This window comes from Procambarus clarkii, chromosome 23 (assembly GCF_040958095.1).
Source record: "Procambarus clarkii isolate CNS0578487 chromosome 23, FALCON_Pclarkii_2.0, whole genome shotgun sequence".
NCBI classification, from domain to species: domain Eukaryota; kingdom Metazoa; phylum Arthropoda; class Malacostraca; order Decapoda; family Cambaridae; genus Procambarus; species Procambarus clarkii.
In genome coordinates this window covers 6,216,072-6,240,604 of record NC_091172.1, presented here as the reverse complement: position 1 = coordinate 6,240,604, position 24,533 = coordinate 6,216,072, and the positions used below count along the sequence as shown (strand labels likewise).

Genomic DNA, 24,533 nt, shown 5'->3' with positions numbered 1-24,533 from the left:
TGTTTAAAAAATAATTAAGAAACTGCAATAATTTAATGTTGATAGTGATAAAGAAGATCCTGATAGTGACAAAGACTATGTACAAGGTTCAGATATCAGTGAACCCATTGCTTGTGACAATGTTCACAGTGCAAGGCACACAACCAAAGCATACAACAGGTGTTGAGAGTAATGAAATGTCAATTTCTGCGTGTGTGTGTGTCCCAGTGGCTCCATGAAGCTACCAACTCCAATGAAGTTGTTGTTTGTTGTCTACTAGGTGCCATTAGTCGCGGAGTTCTCTGACATACCAGGGACACAGCGCCAAAACAAGGTCCTCTCAGAGGGACAGGGAGCTGTGGCATTTATATTATTCAGTTATGCCACCACCCAGGAAAGCACCCAGAAAGTTAGCAAGACAAAGTAAACCATAGCTGGCTGCTTCTGATACCTGCAGAGGCCCCCATGGGAGGGAGGGTGTCAGGGAGAAACCGGGGCTCACCCATAAATTGTCGTTTCATTACATTCAATGCTTGTTTTCTGAGGGAAGCCCCTTGTGGCACCCTGAAGCTAACTACCCACAGAGAAGGAAGAAACACACACACACCAGGGAGGAGGGGGGGACCACAAGTGTCAAAACGAAGACGAGACCATCGGCCTAGAAAGCCGACCCAATACCAAACGGGCAATGAGGCCTGGGAACACTGTTCAAGCTCCGAACTGCCAACACCCTGGTCGACCTCCACAACCACTGTAACTAGCCCAGAACAGGGACGCGAGAACTGTCAAGAAACAACAAACCTCTGAACTCCATGGCCACGAGGAGAGATTGCAGGCTGGCAATCAAAGAAACACTGCGGACAACCCGAAAAAGAAATCTTCAGAACTGAGGACCTAGGAGAACAGAGCAACCCACAAGGCAGCCAACAAGGCAGAACCGTTGGCACAAAGGTGTGGCAGAAACTGCCACCTGAGAACAGGTGAAGCACCCCCTGACACATTAACAAACCCCAAAGACGTAAGGACCCCCTCCAGAGGTCAACCGATCCAAACTCAGCCAGAGAAGAAGGGACCTGGTATCCATGAGGAAACGGCTCATCAGGGGTGAAAGGCCAAGAACCGGAGCTGGAGGAGAGCACCAAGCTCAAGAACTGGCAACTGGAAACAAGCCAAACAGAAGTGGACACCAAAATGGAGCAGAAAAGAGAAAAGAAACACCGGCCAGAGACCAAGCCAGCCTAGGCAGCGCAATGCAGGCCTGCTTGAAACTTGCTTAATGGGGTTCTGGGAGTTCTTCTACTCCCCAAGCACGGCCCGAGGCCAAGCTTGACTTGTGAGAGTTTGGTCCAACAGGTAGTTGCTTGGAGCGGTCCGCAGGCCCACATATCCTCCACAGTCCGGTTGGTCCGGCACTTCTTGAAGAAAACAATCTAGTTTTCTCTTGAAGATGTCCATGGTTGTTCTGGCAATATTTCTTATACATGCTGGGAGGATGTTGAACAACCGTGGACCTCTGATGTTTATACAGTGTTCTTTGATTGTGCCTATGGCACTCCTGTTCTTCGCTGGTTCTATTCTGCATTTTCTTCCATATCGTTTCACTTCAGTATGTTGATATTTTACTGTGTAGATTTGGGACCTGGCCCTCCAGTATTTTCCACGAGTACATTATTTGATATCTCTCTCGTCTCCTTTCTAGTGAGTACATTTGGAGAGCTTTGAGATGATCTCAATAATTTAGGGGCTTTATCGCGTCTATGTATGCCATATATGTTCTCTGTACTCCTTCTATTTCAGCACTCTCTACTGCTCTGAAGAGGGAAGTGAGTACTGAGCAGTACTCAAGACGGGACAGCACAAGTGATTTGAATACTACAACTATTGTGATGGGATCACTGAATTTGAAAGTTCTCGTATCATTTTTCTGGCTGATGCAATATTTGCTTGATTTTGCTAAACGTTAGGTCATCAGACATCATTACCAATATTCCCAAATTCTTTACATGCTGGTTTCCTACTATGGGCAAATTTGATTAAGTTTTATACCCTGTATTATGTTTAAGGTCTTCATTTTTATCATACCTGAGAAGATGGAATGTATCACTGTTAACCCTTAACCACTGAACTTTGCAACGCGCCTGCAGGTGCTCGACAGGGGATGCGCAATGCGCCTCTGGGTATTTAGATTTTAGTGTTCCATTCAAATCTGGCGCGCGGTGACGCGGGTACAAAATGGATGCCTGGGGGTCCAAGTGATCGTCTGCCATCTTGAAAAAAAATCCCAGCATGCCCCACGGCCATGGGGAGCCTCAATTTTAAAGCAGCAACCATGTCTGATGCATCGTCTACGAGCTCCCGCTCCACGGTCACCTGCGGTCATGGAAAATGGTGAGGAGGTGGAGATATGCCACATTTTGTATGATGATGGTGCTATGGATGATGATTTAGACTGTGATCCAGAGAAAGAGGTCTGATACGAGTGAGGGAGAGACTGAGGTGGATGATGTCGCCAGCATGTACAGTACACGCGCATTGCATGGCTTGCCTCGCTGCCCTGGATCAACACAGTTATCATCGCCACCACCATGTGTGTGTCCCCTGACGCAAGTTTATTCAGTGATAGTACTTGCGATGAATCTTTCTCGAGCTTCAGTGACATAGGCTCCAATATGAGTAGTGTGGACGAACAGAGTACAAGCAGCGAGTGTGTTACCAGGCGGGGGTTTTGCTGCCTCAGCAACACATCGCTTCAGGCGGCAGCATGTCACGCAGCTACAAAACAATGATGACTGTGGCCCCTCTACATCAGGTGTTTGTGGTAGGCCTACGATACGTAGATCAGCCTCATTTCCTACCATACCCCCACACAGCTCCAGCACCAGATGACGTAGCCGTGTTTGTGGTGCTCGTGGTGGTGTTGGCCGTGGTGTTGGTGCCAAAACCAAACCCCCAGGTATACTTGTGTGGGAGGATTGTGCCACATTTGTTTCACAAATACTGTACCAACATTTGATGGTACCGATGTTGGTGTGACACCATTATTTCCATATAAAGGTGAGGATATGGCAGAAATAGACAATTTCCTGGAAGATTTTGACAACGAATTCATGACCCCCATCTTGTGACTGAGACAAACAGATACGCTCACAGCCTCATAGACGCCAGCATTTTACCTGCCTCACGCCTGACACGGTGAAAGGACACCACAATTGACGAAATGTACGTGTTTCTTGCACTGAGCACGATGATGAAGCACTCCGAGAAACATGTCATCTAGGATTATAGGAGCAAAGACAGCCTTGTTCCATCACCTGTGTTCAACAGGCACATGTCGCATGATAGGTTCCTGTTGCTTCTCAGGTGCTTGCATTTCCAAAATAATGCAAATGAGGACAGACACGACAGACTTTGGAAGGTACGGAAAGTTTTCAGTGACATGAGAGGCAAGTTACGCAATTATTTTGTACCTGCACAGAATGTGGTCAGCGACAAATAGCTTGTACTGTTCAAAGGGCGACTGGCAATCAAGCAGTACATCCCATGAAAGCGCCACCGATTTAGACTCAAGTAAGTAATTATCAAAAGAAGGCACCAAACCAGGAAGGCTATGTAGCACCATCAAATGCGTGGGACAATCAGAGGGCGCTAAATATCACCAAGGATGCCAATACAAGAACAGAAACGCATAAGGCGAACGATATCAAAAGTATCCGATTCACCAAGAATACTATCAAGGGACAAGCGACCACAGGGGGGCTGTCGGAAAACAAGACACACGCTCGTCCCGGAAGTTCAAATTGAGAAGGGGGGAGGTGGTGATGGTGTCTAAGAACCACATCAGACGAACATTAACCATACGTTCAAAGAGTTTGCAGACAAAACTTGTGAGGACAATAGGGCGAAAGTCCTTAGGGGATGTTCCCAGAGACCCTGGTTTTCGAACAGGGAGGACGACGGCATCGAGCCAGTCCTCAGAGACTGACGACGATTGACTCCCAGACTCGATTATACAGAATCAGCAAATACTGAGCCGTGCACGGAGGGAGATGGCGAAGCATCTCATAATGAATGCCATCGAAGCCCGCCACCGTAGAAACGCAGAGGGCCAGAGCTGACCGAAGTTCAGAGAGAGAGAAGGGCGTTATAGGGAAGTCAAAGATGAGTGCAGAAATCTAAAGGACGAGATTCAAGGACAGGTTAACGAAGAAGGAAAGATTGGGGAAGATGAAGACCAGAGCTAACAGAAGAAAAGTGGGAACCCAGTTCGGAAGCGACCTGCAACGGGTCCGCCACAAGAGTATCATGGAGGTGAAGGACCGGTGAAACATCGGGAACGAACTTACCCGCTATCTTGCGGATACGCTTCCAGATCTGCGGCAGAGGAGTGTCGGACGTAATGGTGGAGACATAAGATGCCCAATATTCACGTTTAGCCGTACAGATGGCCCGATGGGCCACCGCACTCGCCTTCCGAAATAAAAGAAAATAATTTTTCTTTTATCGCGAGACATGTCTGCCGGCAGCAGTGTCTCTTCCAGGCTACACGATTACTACGGACAGCCCGAGCACAGTCTGCATTCCACCAGGGAACGCACTTCCGTGGTCCCTGAGAGGAAGAGCGAGGAATAGAGTGGAGGGCAGTGTTGAAGACAGTGACATGAAAAAGGAGGAGAGAGCGAGGGAGAGGCAGAAGGGAGAGGTTAGAGAGAGCAGCACCAAGGGTAAATAGGTTCCAGTCCGCCTTAGCAAACTGCCACCTAGGGAAGGAGAAGGGAGGGTGAAAAGAGAAAAAGGTAACAAGGATGGGGAAATGATCACTGCCATGGAGGTCATCAAGAACCTGCCACGTGAAATCTAAGTAAAGAGAAGACGAGCAAAGAGAAAAATCAAAACAGGAAAGGGTGTGAGTCCGAGAGTCCAAATGCGTGGGCTCACCAGAATTCAGAAGAGACAGGGAAGAAGAGAGGATGAACGGCTCAACACGACGACCCTGGGTGTTCATCAGAACATCACCCCAAAGGGAATGACGACAATTGAAATCACCCAGCAGGAGCACAGGCTCCGGCAAGGAGGCCAGTAGGTGTTTCAGATCAGGAAGAGAAAGCGGGGACACTCGAGAGGAGATAAATGGAACAAACGGTGTACCATTTCCTCACAAAGATACGAGCAGCAGAACAATGGAGAGGCGAAAGAAAAAGTAAGGGGACAAAGGGAACATCAGAGCAAATCAAGAGATCAGAAGAGTTAGGAGCCCCTGCAATAGCTGGGTGGGGAGAGAGAAAGGAATAGCCATGAAAGCGACCAGGACGAACACCAAGCATCGGCTCCTGAAGGGGCCATCTCCCCCGAAATAAAAAGTTGTTGTAGGGTATTCATAATTTATTATCCTGATACATGTGAAAGGTGCTGCACATAGGCCAAGTTTCAGCATCTCAGCCTAAATAGAGACGGAGAAAAAAAAAAAAAAAAAAAAAGACGAATTTTTCAACCATGTTCAAAAAATTTCACAGCCCACAATTGTGAACCAAAATCATTTATAAGACACTCAGCTATGACCTTACTATATAATAAAGATTTGCATGTCACATTATTTTCCTAGATGTATTTAGTGCAATAATACAGATTTTATAAAAGTTTCCCAAAAACGTATGCAACAAAATGAGGTGTATCATTATTTATAAAATCAATAAATCTACGTAGATAAGAATAATGACATGCGTTTATAGAGGCGTATTTTCTACATATAATGTGCAAGTTTCATGTAAATAGAATAATAAATAAAGGCTGTGAAATTTTATCTAGTTTTAAAAGTTGGAGTTGCGTAGCGCGCTCTCAAAGTTTCTCTACCTGCGGTCACTCGTGAGTGGTGATTTACGCATTGCGGCCAGCTCGTATGGAGAGCTCGCATGCATCTAGCTGTCAATGCTTCTCTCTTGTTCGTTTGGTAAGTCATATTGCAGTACAAATAGCTAAAAATCCAAAAATAGCATGTTCTGGGAGATATTGTGTGAGCGCGTCAGCATACATCCTCTCTCCATGAGAGACACGCAGTCACTGACTGCACCACCCTCGTGTCAGACCATATGTTGTGTTGCCATATGGTTAGTTTATATTCATTTTATGCATAACATGTTATTTTCAACGCTATTACGAAAAATAAGACAGCTACAACGTAAGATACAATACCCCGCGGCGTACTCACGGCGCGAGGACCAGATTCACGAAAGTTGCAGCGGGAAATTTGACTCTAATTACGTTATTTTTCAAGATATCATTAAACGGTTTGGACCACAGTGTTGCCAGAACGTTGTAGTATTTTTCGTAATTTTTCGTAAATATTCCATTTTTCATCGGACTTTCGGTGACATGGCCCCTGAAGACAGACACAAAGGATCGAAAACCGCGAAATCAGAAGCTGGAGTTCAAGGAAATTGGCGTAATAACCACGAACGTTCCATTGAAGAATTGATATCGACGAGAAGAGGAAGGACAGCAACAGAGAACAACGAAGAAACAAAGGTGAAAAGGGAACACGTTAAAGAAGCGCAGGATCAGGGTCAGGGGGGCATGGGTAAACTGAGTAAAGAAGGAGGGAAGGTAGCTAGAGGACCGACCAGGGGCGGACGAGTAGGGTCTGGAGGAGGACGAGAGGGGGATAACCGAAGGTCAAGGACAGCAGCAGGAGGGGCAGAAACCAGGGGATGCACCTCAGTAAGGGCACCAACCAAGAGGGAAGCGGGGGCCAAAGAAACCTCCATAGCAGGAACAGGGGTCGTAACCACCGAAACGGGAGGGGATGGAGAGTCATAAGTAAGGGGCGAGGAAAAAAGTGAAGCCTTTTTACCTGCCGGTGAGGAGGAAGGAGAGGAGCCAGGCTTACGCTTCTGACTCAAAGAGACAGATGTCTCAGCAACCATGTACTGGGCAACGGATTCCAGTGTCTAAACAGAAGCTGAATGAGAGCATAAACGACGGCCATTGGGAGAGCAATAGACATCAGCCCGTACTGACAGGTGGCGTGGAGAGCTAATAGACAGAGGAGAAGGCTGGGAAGGAGAATCGGAGGGAGACGAGGAAGAAGACACAGGAGACATGACAGACCGGGCAGAAAGAAGGGGAACCCCAGACAGAGGACCAGGAGGGGGACCCTTCGGGACAGAACTCAAAGAAACAGAGGAGGGGGCGGTGGGTGTGTCAGGGTCCAAGTCCTGGAAACGGTTTTGAGTCTGAGGAAGGTGGGAAGGACGAGGAGAGGAAGAGCGCAACACGCAAGCATAAGAGATGTTAGCATAAATTGGGAGACGGCGAACGTGGCGCCTCGCCTCAGGAAAAGACAAACGCTCCCGGAGCTTCAAGTTGAGGACGGCTGCTTGTAATGTATACACGCACATGAGAAGGTAGGGTGGGCCTCACCGCAGTTGAGGCAGCGAGCCTGGGGAGAAGTGCACTCCGACTTAGAGTGATCTTCGCGCTCACACACAAGACAGAGACAGTACTGGAGAAGCGGAGGACTCCATGCCCAAACCTCCAGCACCGGAACAACCGTGGACATCTTCAAGAGAAAACTGGACTGTTTTCTAAGAGAAGTTCCGGATCAGCCAGGCTGTGGTGGGTATGTGGGCCTGCGGGTCGCTCCAAGCAACAGCCTAGTGGACCAAACTCTCACAAGTCAAGCCTGGCCTCAGGCCAGGCTTGGGGAGTAGAAGAACTCTCAGAACCCCATCAAGCAGGTACCTATTACAGAGCCGAGGAGAGGGATTGTACTCCTGGACAGAGCACCTGGCACCAGCAAGAATGACAGCAGGGTGGAAGGGTCCTACCATCAAAGGTAATCTTCACAACCCGAAGGGGCTGACGGTGACGACCACGAGGGGGACAAGTAAACATGTCTACCTTGAGGACAGAATGGCCTTGGGCTTCGAGGATATGCAGAATATCATCGTTGCAGTCCTGCAGATTCCGAAGTTCAGACTCCTGCTCAACCCCCTCGAGCAACCACCGAGTGACCAGGGGACCCCCTCAGTAACAGCCGAAGGCGGGACCGCAGCCGCAGCAACGCCTCTAAAGGGAGAGACATACAAGCGGTCCAGGAGTCCTAAACATGACCCAGCCAGGTCCAAAGTCGGGACAGAACCAGAAGGAACGTCCTCCAGTTCACCAGGAACCCGAACCCGGCGATCAGCAAAGAACCACACTCCTGGCGAGCAGACAAGCAGATCAACTGGGAGCCTACACCAGCCAGTCGTCGAGGTAGGCCAGAAACCAAATCCCGAGCAGACGCAGACAGGTCACCAAGATCCGGTAAAGATGCGTAAATACGCGAGGTGCCAAATACAAACTAAGGAAGGCAACGAAAGCGGCAAACCTGAAGCCCCACCACCAACTGTGCCAGTCCCAGAACCCTTGAGGAACGTGCCAAGAAGTGACCCGGAGGTCGAGGGACACAATCCAGGCACCTGGCCCCAACAGAAGCCGGACCCGAGACAAAGGTCATCCAAAGAGGGCAAAGAATCCAGGGCTACCTTGAGGCTACCTTGAGGTGCTTCTGGGGCTTAGTGTCCCCGCGGCTCGGTCGTCGACCAGGCCTCCTGGTTGCTGGACTGATCAACCAGGCTGTGACGTATGAGTCACAGCCTGGTTGATCAGGTATCCTTTGGAGGTGCTTATCCAGTTCTCTCTTGAACACTGTGAGGGGTTTGCCAGTTATGCCCCTTATGTGTAGTGGAAGCGTGTTGAACAGTCTCGGGCCTCTGATGTTGATAGAGTTCTCTCTCAGAGTACCTGTTGCACCTGTGCTTTTCAACGGGGGCATTCTGCACATCTTGCCATGTCTTCTGGTCTCATGTGGTGTTATTTCTGTGTGCAGGTTTGGGACGCAGACTGAACAAGTCCAAAAGAACCACAGATCCGCAAAGTCCCACGTCGGCATTAGAACTGGTGAGAACCTCGGAAGGATGGGGCGGATTGACCACATCCAAATGGACCCACACCAAGATGACATGACAAAGAGCAGGAGAAGCAGCTCACCCCACCAGCCCTGAACCCACCAAAGGGGCTGAACCCACCAAAGGGGTTTGCTGCCCAATGGCACCAAAGGCTAGAAGACAACCAAAAAAAACCAGCGTTGAATGTAATGAAACGCCATTTTCTGGGTGAGTCCTGGAGGCTCCCCAGAGCTATCCATGACTGATATGGATACCCTAACTATTTTGCATCAGTCGATGTGGGTGGAGTTCTAGGCCTACCGGGGACCATGAGCCAGAACCTGGTCCCCCCCTCAAAGAGGCACGGGGAGCAATGGCCCATGGCACATGTGATTTGGAGCATTCTATATCTGCCATCGACCGGGAGAGGCACCCAGAAAGGTAAGCGCCACAAAACAAACCCCTATTCTGGTTAACAACAAAAATCGACAAACGAGTGGACAGAACTCCCCAAGAAAAACGAACTAACAAGCATGACGTCACACGAGCCGCGCCGCATGTCTGCGCAGCTCCCCCCTCCCCGGGAGGGGGAAGGGGAAGCCCCAGACCCCCGTGCTGGCGATCCCCGCCCCAGTTCTGAGGCTGGATATCAAAACTGCGAAAAAAAACGCCGACCGGAGGCCGGGAGGGTGCCGGGGAGGTTACCTACCTTGAGGTGCTTCTGGGGCTTAGCGTCCCTGCGGCCCGGTCGTCGACCAGGCCTCCTGGTTGCTGGACTGATCAACCAGGCTGTTGGACGCGGCTGCTCGCAGCCTGATGTATGAGCCTCCGGGACTCAACCAGAAAATGGCGTTTCATTACATTCAATGCTGGTTTTCTGGGGGGGAACCCCTACGGCTCCCAGGAGCTACTTCACCAAAGACTACCTAAGAAAACAAAGGGACGGCGGTCAGTGACCCACTCCTCAACACGAAGTCGAGACAACAACCCAAGGACCCCTCCGGAAAGCAGCAGGCACATTATTCGCCAGAAAAAGGGAGAATGGCTGCAGACGAAGAAACCTATGACCACGACCATAGGAGCCAAAAACCACTGCACCTGAGAAGAGCATGAAGCTCTGCCACACGACCCCCAGAGGCCAATGCCAACATAAAAAGAGAGCCGAGGCAAAGCAAACCTGACCCCAAGGAGCCACAACCACCAAGGAGAAGAAAAACAGGAGAGCATCCTGTCCAAAGACCAGGATGGCACAGGCAGTGCATGAGCAGGTGAAACAACGCACGAGACAGCCTGTGAAATGGCACAGAAGGAACATCGATACCGAAAGCTAGCAGCAGAAACCAAGGTGCCAGACCCAGGAACGGCCCCAAGCGCCTCTACATCCTCCGCAAGCCAATCCTATGACAGCCCCAGGAGGGAAAAGAAACGCAGGACCAAAACCAAAATGCCACAAGCGTGCAATTCCACTGCCACAAGTGCAGCCGACATGGAAGGAACCCGCACAAAGAGCCGCCCCGCAACAACATCCCGCAGAAGGGCAGGAGCGAAAAGACACTCATTAAGATGAGCAAAATCGCCCCCAGGAAAACGAGCAGCGCCGAGACAGCGCTAAGAGAAGAGATATGAACAAAAGAACAAGAAGGCCAAACACCCAGAAGCTGCCTGGAATAGGAACCACAAGCCCTAGAAAGGACCAGAGGGAAGCCCAACCAAACGACGACAGACGTACCAGAAAACAGGAAGGAGCAAAACCGTCCCGAAACATCGGGAACAAAAAGAAGCAAACACAAAGGACAAAGGCACAAAAACCCCATCGCACCCGAGACCAAAAGTCATGCAGAACCCCAAGAAGAGGGGGACATGACGGAGAAGGCCCGTCCCGGAAAAAAGGGGCGAAGACCGTCGAAAAGCACCCGACAGGACGGAAGCAACGGGCATAATGGACAAGGAAACCGAGCCCAGGGAGGGGCCGACGCTCAAAATACACGTGTGGAGAGAGTGAACGGAAAAAACCTCACTCCACAAAACCGCAAGCTCTGCCCAGAGGGGTAGAAAACCCCGTCGGGGACCAACGGGGCCTGAGGTCCCCCATGGTAGCCCCACCCCAGCCCCGAGAACCCACCCTGCAGGCCCCGGGGCCGAGCTGTCCCCCCCAAAGCCCCAGCGTCAAGAAAAACCCCGGGGCAGCCGTGAAAAACACTAAGGAAGGGCGCCCACTGGGCTCTGGAACGGGAACCGAAACCGAATGATAGGCGAGGGGCGGGACGAAGACCCCAAGCTCATCCCCAGCCAGCACAACGAGACAAGGACGAGGACAGGACAGAGAATCCAAGGAACATGGAAAAACCAGGCCCGACACAGCAGGACCAGCAAGGAAGGAGGGCCCCAGAGGGAGCACGGAAGGGCCGAACAAAATGCCCAACCAACCCTACACGCAGCCGCAGTACCAAAACTGCAGCAAAACGTCACCACACTCCCCGAGGAAGCGACAGGGAAGATAAAGATATATCATAACACGAGTGGCACACAAGGGGACACAGGCGGAAACCGAGCACCCAACTGAGCCACAGAAATGGTAGAAGAAACATGTGCAGTGTAACAGGCAATCAAAGGAACACATTAGGCAGCCCAACTTGGGCTGACCCCATACACAGCCCCAAGAGCAGAGACGAGAGCGCCCATGAAGCACAGAATCCACTCGTCAGGCAAACGACAGGGGAGAGGCGGAACCAAAGAGCCAGAACCCAATCCTGCAAGCACAAGGAGGAGAGCACAAAACACCCTCGACACAAGAAAACATACCACCGAACAGGCACTCCCACCGTTGCACTGTGGAACAAGGTGGAGGCGGGGCCCCGAACTCAAGCAAGGTTAGACAAGCATAGGAGAGGGGCAGGAGTACAGGCAGGAGCCGCCTCAGAAGGGCCAAGAGGCCACCCGCAGTCACCCGTGAACCGAGGAAGGAAGCAGGTGGTGAGAACACGAGCTGCCCTGTATGGGCCAACAGCCCTGCAGGAGGCACCTCAGTTGGTACGGTCCACGTTCTCAAGTACGGATGTACACCCATTCCTACTTCCAAAAACAAAAACAGCGTCAGGACGAAGGAGACGCCAGATCGCACCAACTCACCTGCAGAACATAGGCGCTGAAGGGCCATGACGCAAGAGTATGAGAACGTAGCTGCCGGAGGCGGCCAGGGCGCCCATGCCGGAGAGGAGGAGGGGAGCGGCGAAGGAGGCTCCCCACCCTAAAATGCAGGGAAAAACCTCGTGGCTTCCCCACAGCGGCACTCCAGAACACCCCCAAAGCAACGGGGCACGGATTGGAGAAAGAAAAGAGCAAGAGGCGAAGCCCCCCCCCCAGAGAGAAAATGGATGCAGAACATCAACACGTGTGCACACCGCCCGGAACCAAAACAAACTTCCACGGCGCATGCGCAGGACACAAAAGAAAAGTAGCCCAACAAGACGAGAAGTAGCCCAACCGGCGACAAGCAGCCCAATTGGCGACAAGCAGCCCAATTGGCGACAAGTAGCCCAACCGGCTACAAGGAGCCCAACCGGCGACAAGGAGCCCAACCGGCGACAAGGAGCCCAAATGGCTACAAGGAGCCCAAACGGCTACAAGGAGCCCAAACGGCTATAAGGAGCCCAAACGGCTACAAGGAGCCCAACCGGTCCAGAACAGAAGGAACCAGTATGGAGGCAAACTCCAGGACACGCAGGAGGTAAGCCGCAAAGGCCAACCGCACCGCAGGAGGGGGAAAAACAAGGGGGCATGGAAGGAACCAAGGCCGAAGCGACCAAAACCCGCAAGTCTGGGTCCCTACAGAGTTGGGGTAGCCTCGGGGCATCCGGGGAAGCGACAAACCCGAGCGCGTTGCAACAACCTACCCCACAACGCGCGAGCTGCCTGCACCCAGGGGAATTCATCAGCAGACTGGGTGAATGGAGTCACGAACAAGCAACAAAGCTCGCAGGACTCAGGGTCGAATGTGTCACCGACCCAACAGGCAGCATGACGGAGGCAAAAACAAGGAGAGTCACCCTGAGACAAAGGGACAGAGCAACCCTCAACTCGCACAAAGCGAGAGGGAATGCAAGGGTCTCCACTATCGGACCCGAGAGCCCCCGGGGGGGTTTCCCAGGGCCCCCTAGACTGGGTCTGCTAAGGGTTATCCCAGGCAGGGCACTGCTAACCGGCGCCCCAAACTACCAATCAAACTGCTAAAGCTGAACCCACGGGACGTGTCCACCCATGAGGGCAAAGCAGGGGGTGCCACCACACAAACGACCCTAATATAAAGGAAGGGGGGAGGAAACACAAGGCAGACCCCCCTACCAGGCAAAAACAAATATAAAAGAAAAACCACACAAGTGGACAACGTACCCAGAGGGAACAGAGCCGGCCGCTGTTATAGGTGAAAACTAGCTACGCAGTACCCTGCGCCCCACCAGTGCTATAACTACCACTTACCCCAAGGCAAACAAGGGAGGAAAATCCCCAAACACTCGGGGCAGTCAAACGCCAAGCAGCAAAAAGCCAACAGAGGTAGACCCAAGGTGACTTGTGGAAGGCAACCCCAAGCCCCATGGGCGGTACTTACAGGGCACTCAGGGAAGGTGACCCTAAGCACATGCAGCCCAAGTACCTGAGAATACTACTTGAAACTCACATGACCACCGTAAGAGCAGCACTGCAAACAAGTCACAGCACTGAGACAAGACCGGAGCTGGAACCACACGACCATGCACTATCCCATCAGCCAAGGAACTGGGGCGGGGATCGCCAGCGCGGGGGTCTGGGGCTCCCCCTTCCCCCTCCCAGCGAGGGGGGAGCTGCCCAGACATGCGGCGCGGCTCGTGTGACGTCATGCTTGTTAGTTCGTTTTTCTTGGGGAGTTCTGTCCTCTCATTTGTCTGTTTTTGTTGTTAACCAGAATAGGGGTTTGTTTTGTGGCGCTTACCTTTCTGGGTGCCTGTCCCGGTCGATGGCAGATATAGAATGCTCCAAATCACATGTGCAATTCTATGGGCCATTGCTCCCTGTGCCTCTCTGTGGGGGCCAGGTTCTGGCTCGTGGTCCCCGGTAGGCCAAGAACTCTACCCACATCGACTGATGCAAAATAGTTAGGGTATCCATATCAGCCATGGATAGCTCTGGGGAGCCGTAGGGGCTCCCCCCCCCCCCAGAAACGCCCATGAACTATGGGACCAAGCAAGAGCCAACAGAGCAAGCTGCCCCTCCAGTGCCACATCAAGAGCGAAGGGACAGAGCCCATTCCTAAAGAAAATGGGGATATATATATATGGGTATATATATATATATATATTTGTGTGTGTGTGTGTGTGTGTGTGTGTAATTACCTAAGTGTAATTACCTAAGTGTAGTTACAGGATGAGAGCTACGCTCGTGGTGTCCCGTCTTCCCAGCACTCTTTGTCATATAACGCTTTGAAACTACTGACGGTCTTGGCCTCCACCACCTTCTCACTTAACTTGTTCCAACCGTCTACCACTCTATTTGCGAAGGTGAATTTTCTTATATTTCTTCGGCATCTGTATTTAGCTAGTTTAAATCTATGACCTCTTGTTCTTGAAGTGCCAGGTCTCAGGAAATCTTCCCTGTCGATTTTATCAATTCCTGTTACTATTTTGTATGTAGTGATCATATCACCTCTTTTTCTTCTGTCTTCTAGTTTTGGCATGTTTAATGCTTCCAACCTCTCCTCGTAGCTCTTGCCCTTCAGTTCTGGGAGCCACTTCGTAGCATGTCTTTGCACCTTTTCCAGTTTGTTGATGTGCTTCTTAAGATATGGGCACCACACAACAACTGCATATTCTAGCTTTGGCCTAACAAAAGTCATGAACAATTTCTTTAGTATATCGCCATTCATGTATTTAAATGCAATTCTGAAGTTAGAAAGCATCGCATAGGCTCCTTGCACAATATTCTTTATGTGGTCCTCAGGTGATAGTTTTCTATCTAGAACCACCCCTAGATCTCTTTCTTTATTAGAATTCTTTAAAGATTTCTCACATAATATATAGGTTGTATGGGGTCTATGTTCTCCTGTTCCACATTCCATCACATGACATTTATTAACATTAAATTCCATTTGCCAGGTGGTGCTCCATATATTTATTTTGTCCAGGTCTTCTTGAAGGGCATGACAATCATCTAAATTTCTTATCCTTCCTATTATCTTAGCATCATCAGCAAATATGTTCATATAATTCTGTATACCAACTGGTAGATCATTTATGTACACAATAAACATCACTGGTGCAAGAACTGAACCCTGTGGTACTCCACTTGTGACATTTCTCCATTCCGATACATTGCCTCTGATTACTGCCCTCATTTTTCTATCAGTCAGAAAATTTTTCATCCATGATAGAAGCTTACCTGTCACCCCTCCAATATTTTCCAGTTTCCAGAACAACCTCTTATGTGGAACTCTGTCGAAAGCCTTTTTTAGGTCCAGATAGATGCAGTCAACCCAACCATCTCTTTCCTGTAATATCTCTGTGGCTCGATCATAGAAACTGAGTAAATTCGATACACAGGATCTTCCAGATCGAAAACCATACTGTCTGTCTGATATTATATAATTTCTCTCCAGGTGTTCTACCCATTTAGTTTTGATTAGCTTTTCCAATACTTTCACTATTACACTTGTCAATGATACAGGTCTATAATTGAGGGGGTCTTCCCTGCTGCCACTTTTGTAGATTGGAACTATGTTAGCCTGTTTCCACACGTCTGCTACGATTCCTGTACACAGGGATGCCTGAAAGATCAGGTGAAGTGGAATGCTGAGCTCAGATGCACATTCTCTCAGAACCCATGGTGAAACGCCATCTGGGCCAGCTGCTTTGTTCTTCCTGAGCTCCTTTAGCATATTTTCCACTTCATATCTAGACACCTCTATCCGCTCTATGTTGTTCTCTGGAATTCTTATTGTGTCTGGTTCTCTGAAGATTTCATTTTGTACAAACACACTTTGGAACTTTTCATTTAATGTTTCACACATTTCCTTTTCATTTTCCGTGAATCTGTTTCCCATTTTCAACCTCTGGATATTATCCTTTACCTGCAATTTGTTGTTTATGAATTTGTAGAATAGGCCCGGTTCTGTTTTACATTTATCTGCTATCCCTTTTTCAAAATTTCTTTCTGCCTCTCTCCTTACTGCTGTATAGTTGTTTCTCGCATCTTTGTATCGCTGGTATGTTTGGGGGTTTGGCCTCTTCCTATACTGATTCCATTTTTGTGTCTTTTGGTCTCTTGCCCTCTCACAATTTGTGTGTGTGTGTGTGTGTGTGTGTGTGTGTGTGTGTGTGTGTGTGTGTGTGTGTGTGTGTGTGTGTGTGTGTGTATATAATATATATATATATATAATATATATATATATATATATATATATATATATATATATATATATATATATATATATATATATATATATATATATGCAAACAAGCCTGAATGGTCCCCAGGACTATATACAACTGAAAACTCACACCCCAGAAGTGACTCGAACCCATACTGCCAGGAGCAACCAACTGGTATGTACAGGGACGCCTTAATCCGCTTGACCATTGCTCCTGGCAGTATGGGTTCGAGTCACTTCTGGGGTGTGAGTTTTCAGTTGTATATAGTCCTGGGGACCATTCAGGCTTGTTTGCATTTGTGTTCCTCACGTGTGCCCCAAAGAATGAGGTGATTTGATAAAATGCTATGCCCAAGATTACCATCCGAGTGCCGGCGGGGAAGTGGTTCAAATAGCTTTGGCTATCACTTCCTTTTGTCCGGTCGTGATGGTCAAGCGGATTAAGGCATCCCTGTACATACCAGTTGGTTGCTCCTGGCAGTATGGGTTCGAGTCACTTCTGGGGTGTGAGTTTTCAGTTGTATATAGTCCTGGGGACCATTCAGGCTTGTTTGCATTTGTGTTCCTCACGTGTGCCCCAAAGAATGAGGTGATTTGATAAAATGCTATGCCCAAAATTACCATCCGAGTGCCGGCGGGGAAGTGGTTCAAATAGCTTTGGCTATCACTTCCTTTAGTCCGGTCGTGATGGTCAAGCGGATTAAGGCGTCCCTGTACATACCAGTTGGTTGCTCCTGGCAGTATGGGTTCGAGTCACTTCTGAGGTGTGAGTTTTCAGTTATATATATATATATATATATGTCGTACCTAGTAGCCAGAACGCATTTCTCAGCCTACTATGCAAGGCCCGATTTGCCTAATAAGCCTAGTTTTCATGAATTAATTATTTTTTGACTACCTAACCTAACCTAACTTTTTTGGCTACCTAACCTAACCTAACCTATAAAGATAGGTTAGGTTAGGTTAGGTAGGGTTGGTTAGGTTCGGTCATATATCTACGTTAATTTTAACTCCAATAAAAAAAATTGACCTCATACATAATGAAATGGATAGCTTTATCATTTCATAAGAAAAAAAATAGAGAAAATATATTAATTCAGGAAAACTTGGCTTATTAGGCAAATCTGGCCATGTATAGTAGGCTGAGAAGTGCATTCTGGCTACTAGGTACGACATATATATATATATATATATATATATATATATATATATATATATATATATATATATATATATATATATATATATATATATATATATATTGGTGTATACTGGCAGCAGGTTTTCTTTCAAACATGTTTCATTGAATATGACCGCATATTCTGTATTTATTATTTTCTGGTTTAGGGCTTCTATCCCTCTAACTATTTTCTTAGCATCAGGGCTTAATTGAAATAGGAGTTCTCCAAAACTCATTTTCGTACTTTTAAGGTGAAGAAAAGAAGTGATTTACTATAGAGTGTATTACACTTATTTGTATAATTTGCACGACGTTTCGAACCTCCATGGTTCATTCTCAAGTGAACAGATCTTACAATACTAGTTGATTTTATACCCGCATTAGGTCAGGTGATAATACAATGAAGGTGAAAACATGGGGGGATACATAAGGGATAAACATAGGGGCTGCAGAAGGCTTATTGGCCCATACGAGGCATCTCCTATCTAAACACAAAGATTAATCCAGTGTAATTGGCCTGTTATGTTGGACATTGTCTTCTGTGTTGGCATCGATATGTTCTTGTCTTGTCCTTACTCTCATGGTGGGTAGAGTAAATAGTTCCGTGATTTGGGTGTTCATGGTAGGTCGCTCTATTCTTATGTGAATTGCCTCAAGAATTTGTAATCTTCTTGAATCTTGGGTTTTGTCTATTATGCAAGTATTCTTGTTCAACATTTCTCTTGTTAGAGTAATGTCATGGGCTTGTCTCATGTGATTCCTAGGGGCACCAGATTGAAGATGGCATGTCAAACGCCTCGTCAGCTTGGTCGACGTCATACCTATGTACTTACATTGAAGGTTACATCCTTCGTGGGGGCAAGTGTACATGTATACAACGCTTGACTGCTGTAGAGGGTTCTCCGTCGGCTTCGGGCTGTTTTTGATAAGGAGTTCGGAAGTCTTCTTGGTTTTGTAGAATATTATCAGGTTTATGTTTTGGTTAGGAGTAGTGCTTTTTACTCCTTTACGGATTATTTCTTTCATTATTCTTTCCTCTTTTATATGTTCACTGTGCATGGTTGATTTGTAATATAATTTTATTGGGGGTGTTGTGGTTTCTGTTCTAGGTTCTGAATTATACCAACGGTCCAAGTGTCTTCTTATAGCAGCGTTTATTTCCGTGTTGCTATATCCGTTGTTCACCAATACCTGAGTTACTCTTTCAAACTCTCTACTCACGTTGCTCCATTCAGAGCAGTGGGTAAGCGCTCGACGAATATAAGCATTGAGAACACTGGCTTTGTATCTTTGGGGGCACTCACTTCTACCGTTCAGGCATAATCCTATGTTGGTGGGCTTGGTATATACGTTGGTGCTTAAAGAGGTTCCTGTTTTTGTTATTAGTACATCCAAGAATGGCAGACTGTTATTTTCACTATTTTCATGTGTAAATCGGAGTACTGACTCTCTCTCTAGGTGTCTTTTTAGGTCAATTAGTTCATCTTGAGTCTTTTACTATTACGAATATGTCATCTACATAACGGCAGTATAATGGGAAACCAATCTGAGGGACGTTGTCATTTCGACCATACCCAAGTGAACCCACTCCAAGACAACCCGACAGAATGCAGGGGAAGAAGCCTGCCTGCCAGCCCCGAACCCCCTGAAGGTGGAGGGGGGCCACTAAACGCCACCGCAGGCCGAAGGAAACGACCCAAAATGCCCACAAATCATGGGACCAGGAATAAGCGAACAGCACAAGCCTCCCCCCCCATCGCCCTGTCAATGGGGCAAACCGCGAAAGGGGAGGCACCCCTTATGAGACCCAGAACCACGCACAGAGCGAACACCGCGCCGACCAGACGAAGGCGGGTCCAAAGGCGGTGCCACACCCGAAACTGGCACTCGTAACTTACCTCGACGAGAGGAACCCCGAGCCTTGGCACGACCCTTGCGGGAAGGCCCCCCACGGGACCCCCAAAGAACCAACAAGTCAGACATAGGACAACAAGTCGCCGAAGCAGCCTGAATATACTGCGCCATGGCAGAATCCTCAAAAAGCAGAGGACAAAAAGGCAAAGACATCCTAAGAGCGAGGGCCCAGGCCAATTCCAGAGAGGAGGCAAGCACTGCCTGCCGACACGCGAGCTGGGAAGCATAAAACAGTGAAACCGCATCCCACAAGATCTGCGCAAAGAGCTTCAACAAGGCTGCCGCCGAGTGAGCCGCCGAGCCCAAGGCATCGAACCCAGGAACGGCCCCAAGCGTTATCACATCCTCCCGAAACCAGTCCGAAGACAGCTCCAGGAGGAAAAAATGCAAGGCCGAAGCCAAAAGGCCCCAGGCATGCAAGTTCTCAGCAATCTACATAGCCGAAACCTGCACATGGAGCTGCACGACACCAACATCTCGGGGAAGGGCTGGGGCAAACAAGCACTCATCAAGGTGCTCAAGGTCGCCGCCTCCCAGGAGAACCTGAACCACAGTTGACGCCTCGCGCCACTCAAGTGTGCGGGAACGACAGAAGGAATGCCAAGCTTCCAAGGCAAACACAGGACAGTCCGCCAGCCAGGACAACTCCGGAACCTCGTAACGGACCCAGAAAGGGAACGAAATCCCAGACCTAAAGATGACGGATCCATCACCGAGGCTTAATTTAGGTCACGCAGGAGGTAAGCCTCAAGGGCCGCCTGCACCGCAGACAGTTGGATGCGGGAAGCCAAGAACCTCCGGAGAGACGGAACTGACGCACCCGGGAAACACGTAACCGAACCCGGGGAGGAGCAGACACGAAATCCATCTCGTACGCAGATGGGGGGGGGGGGGGTAAAGAACCACACTCCTTGTAACAATAAGCTCCGCTCAGAGGGCAGAAAAATCCAGGCAGGGACAAGTGGGGCCCAAGGCCCCAAGTCAGCCCCTCCCTCGCCCCAGGATCCTCCTCCGCTGGACCCGGGGCAGAGTCATCCCCCAGAGCCTGAGACAGCATAAAGAAAGCCTCTAAAAAAAAAAGAAAGAAAAAGCGTAAAGACGGCCTCTAAAGAAAAGTCCAGAGCAGCCATGTAAGCCAGACGGAAGGGGGCCCACTGGTCATACCCAGAGGCTTCAGCTGGGAAATCGAACTTGAATGCCTCTGTCGTCACACCGGAAGGGGCATCTCCCAAGACCGCCCGAGTCACAAGACCCTCGAAACCCTGCCCCAACTCTGAAACCCTCAGACTTAATGGGGCTGGAAGCAGGGGAAAGGGACCAGAACGAAACACAACAGGGAAAGGATGGGGGGAGGGGAGCGAATGAACCAAGGTCGAAGCGACCCCCACCCCCAAGTCCGGGTCCCTATAAGCAAAACGGGGCAGCCTCAGGGCATCCAGGTGAGCAACCAACCAAGCACTATGCAACAACCTAAAGCGCACATGCAACGCCTGCGGCGCCTGTACCCGTAGAAGATCATCATTAGACTGGGTAAACAGAGTCACCAGCAAGCAACAGAACTTGCAGGACTCTGGGTCAAAACTGTCACCAACCCAACAGGCAGCGTGATGGAGACAAAAACAGTGAGAGTCACCCTGAGACAAGGGGACCGAGCAACCCTCGAACTCGCACGAAGCGAGGGGGGCCGGGGTCACATCCATCGGACCCATGCGCCCCCATGGGGTTTCCCAGGGTCCTGAGACGGAACTCATGCTCAGGGAATTCCAGGCAGGGTACTGCTATCTGGCACCCAAAACTACCAAGCAACTTTCTAAAGCTGAACCTCGGGGACGTGTAGAGTCACGGGGACCTAGCAGGGGGCACCACCAGAAGAAAACCGTATTAGGTAAGTCACCAAGGGGCAAGCAAGGCAGGCTCCCCCCACAAGGCAAAAAGAAAAAGAAAACCCTGCAAGAGAACAACGTACCCAAAGGAACAGAGCCGGCTGCTATGAATGGTGAAAACAAGCTGCGCCGCACTCTGTGCCCCATACTAGTGCAAACTGCCCCTTACCCTAAGGTAAACAAAGGAGACAAAACACCCAAGCACCCAAAGGGTGGCCAAAAAAAAAAGAGCAGTTCAACAGCCCAGCAGAGGCAGGACCCAAGAAACTTGTGGAAGGTGGCCCCAAGCCCCAAGGGTAGTACTTACAGGGCACCTAGGGAAGGTAACCCTAGGCACATGCAGCCCAAGTACTGTAGAATAACTCCTGGCTCTCACACCCCTGGATATCAGCCACCACACTCTAAGCACAGTGCACTGTGCTAATATCACTGGAGCCAGAGCACATGACCTCTGCCTCTAGCATCAGCCTTAGAATTGAAGGGTGGATAGCCGGCATGGAGGTCTGGGGCTCCCCCTTCCCCCCTCCCGGGGAGGGGGAAGGGGAAGCCAACGATCATTGACCAACAACGATGACCCAACGATCATTGACCCAATGATCATCACCATGAAATAAGGGCAACGAGCAACCATTAAACATGCACAAGGTGAGATGGGACTCAGAAGACATAGTTAGAGGCACCCAAGCCCCGATGGGGGTTTCAAGGGCCCACAGGGGCATGAGTCCCTACGAGAAGCCCAGGCACTGGTGCTACCAAAGCCGGTTGAACCCCCATCTATATACTGTACAGGGCAAATTGGCTCCTGAGAAGGGAGCAACCTCGGGGGCCGAGGGAAGGATCACCAAACGGAACCTAAGTGTACCTAATGGGAAGCCAGGCAGCCCTCCACCAGGCAGGAAAAACTAAATAGAAAGAAAAGAGCCCAGAAAGTGCTCCATCACAACAGGAGGCCAAAGAGAGGCACGGCCACCATTGTTATGCGAGCTGTGCAGTACCGTATGCCCCAACCAGCAACAAACACTCCTTACCAAGGGCCAAATAAAAGTACTAAGACCCAAGCTGACCCCAAGGGTGAAAGCACCAGGGAAGAGAACCCTGAAACCCAAAGGAAGTACTTAGAGGGCACCCAGGGAAGAAAACCCTAAGCACATGCAACCCAAGCACCTATAACTCCTGGCCAACGATTTGCTTGTTTCCTTGTTTTTCTTATGGGGAATTTTTAGCCTTTGTTTCGGTCTCTGGTTGCAATTTTCTACCAGTAGGAGTCTGTTTTGGAGTGCCTATCTTTCTGGGTGCCCGACCCCAGTCGATGACAGATATGAATATACTCTCAGAGAGTGGAGCTTTCATAGGACATTGCTCCCTTCGCCTCTCTGAGGGAACCTGGTTCTGGCTTGTGGTTCCTGGTAGGCATGACAACTCCATATGACTGAGGCGTCAGACCAATATAGCTAATATCAATCCTATAGCTCCAGGGAGCCAACGGGACTCGCCTCTGAAAAGGATAAATTTCCAGGAAGGTAGATGTAATACAGATCTGAATTTTGTCTGGAATAATATGCTCTGTATTTTGGAGATGTGGATGTATCGTTATATTCTCCTTTTCTTTACTACCACTTGGTAATTATAACCTCAAGGGTTCTAAATTATACAACAATTGCATGTAGACCCTTAACCCTCAAACCACTAGGGGCCCAAATGGAATTCACACCCACAGGCGCAACAAAAAAAAAAAATTCCCAAAAATTCTTTTGTCTTATAGAAGTGTTCATTTTTGTTCCCTGATCACGGAAAAAATAACAAAAAAATTGTAGGTGGCATATTTTAGCCGCAATAGGGTAGGGAAGTGTGGCAAAAAAGGGGCGTTGGCAGAGCCTTCGCCAGACGAGGTCTACTCCGCCCGAGCTGTCAGACGGCAGTTGCCACAAATATATTATTACCTAATTATTTCAATGTCTCTGATTGATTTTTTCTTAGTTTTTTTTTGCAGTAATATTATTCCATACAGTGAATTGTGGTATATTTATATTATAAAATGTGTGAACCATCGCTGTACTGTACTCAAAATTATGGTGTGCATATTAGTGATTCAATTATTATGCTCATAAAACAATAAACAAATAGTTTTGCTGTTGTTACACTATATACACAGGTTATATATAAGTATTTGCATGTTTTGTACACCATAACGAACTACTAAGTTGGTCTTGTGAGTCAAAAAGCAACGAGGAGTGATCACCAAACACCAGCGAGCCACTCACTGCCACTCCCTCCCTCAACACCACCTCACTCACCCTCATTCACCTCCCACAATACTCTTTTGTATTTATTCACTATACACAGACGTTATATATACGTATTTACATGTTTTGTTCACCATAACTGTACATCTAAGCTTGTATGGTGAGTAAAGGCCATAAGACGTAGCTACTCACACAGTCAGCTGATCGGCGGCCGCCCGATCTAACCGACCCGGCCGCACTAATATTTGTCATCCAACAATATTGTTTGTGGTGTTATTACGCTATATACACACATTATATATAAGTATCTACCTGTTTTATTCACTATACCTGAACAAATAAGCTGGTATGGTGCCCAAAGACCATAGAGGCCATCAGTAAACACCATGCCAAGTTGTGCAGACGACGCTCCTCCCTCACCAAAATGGCGGCTCCCAACCTACTCCTCTCGCTGTTATCTCACACTATACACACGTTATATATAAGTGTTCACCATATCGAACCACTAAGCTGGTATGGTGAGTGCAGTCAATGAATGGTGGCCACACACAGTCAGAAAACGACGCCACAACCCTCCCTCCCACAGCCTTACTCCTCCCTCCATGGAGCACAGCGCTAAATATCACCACAATCCTGCTATTATCAGAATCCTGGTCAGTTTTATCACAGTCAGGGGGCTTCAGTAATACTATCACTGCTAAATAATAGCAGTATCATTTATATTATGGTATTTGTAGGCGATGCTGTGGTCACAAGCTGAACAGCGGTGCTGTGAGCTCGTGCTGCATGCGCCAGCCTTGGTGGCTTGCTCAATACTGACGCTGTAACACCCAAGAATGTTGGCCTGGATTTTTTTCCAAGGTGGCATCTGGCAACTATCGGTCGTAGCTGTACTATAGCTGCCCCTATCTCAGGCGGGGCGTTTAAATTATAGCGCTAGACACGAAATCATATATAAATGATGTGCGCGGTTTCGGTTTTGTCACTGATATCATTTATATATGATATGTGCAG

General features: G+C 48.8%; 1 protein-coding gene across 2 annotated transcripts in view; it reads right to left on the bottom strand.

Moving 5' to 3' along the window:
- Window positions 1-24,533, bottom strand: part of cactin (cactin, spliceosome C complex subunit) — a 175,659-nt gene that overhangs the window by 13,473 nt on the left and 137,653 nt on the right. The gene's annotated exons all lie outside the window — the stretch shown is intronic.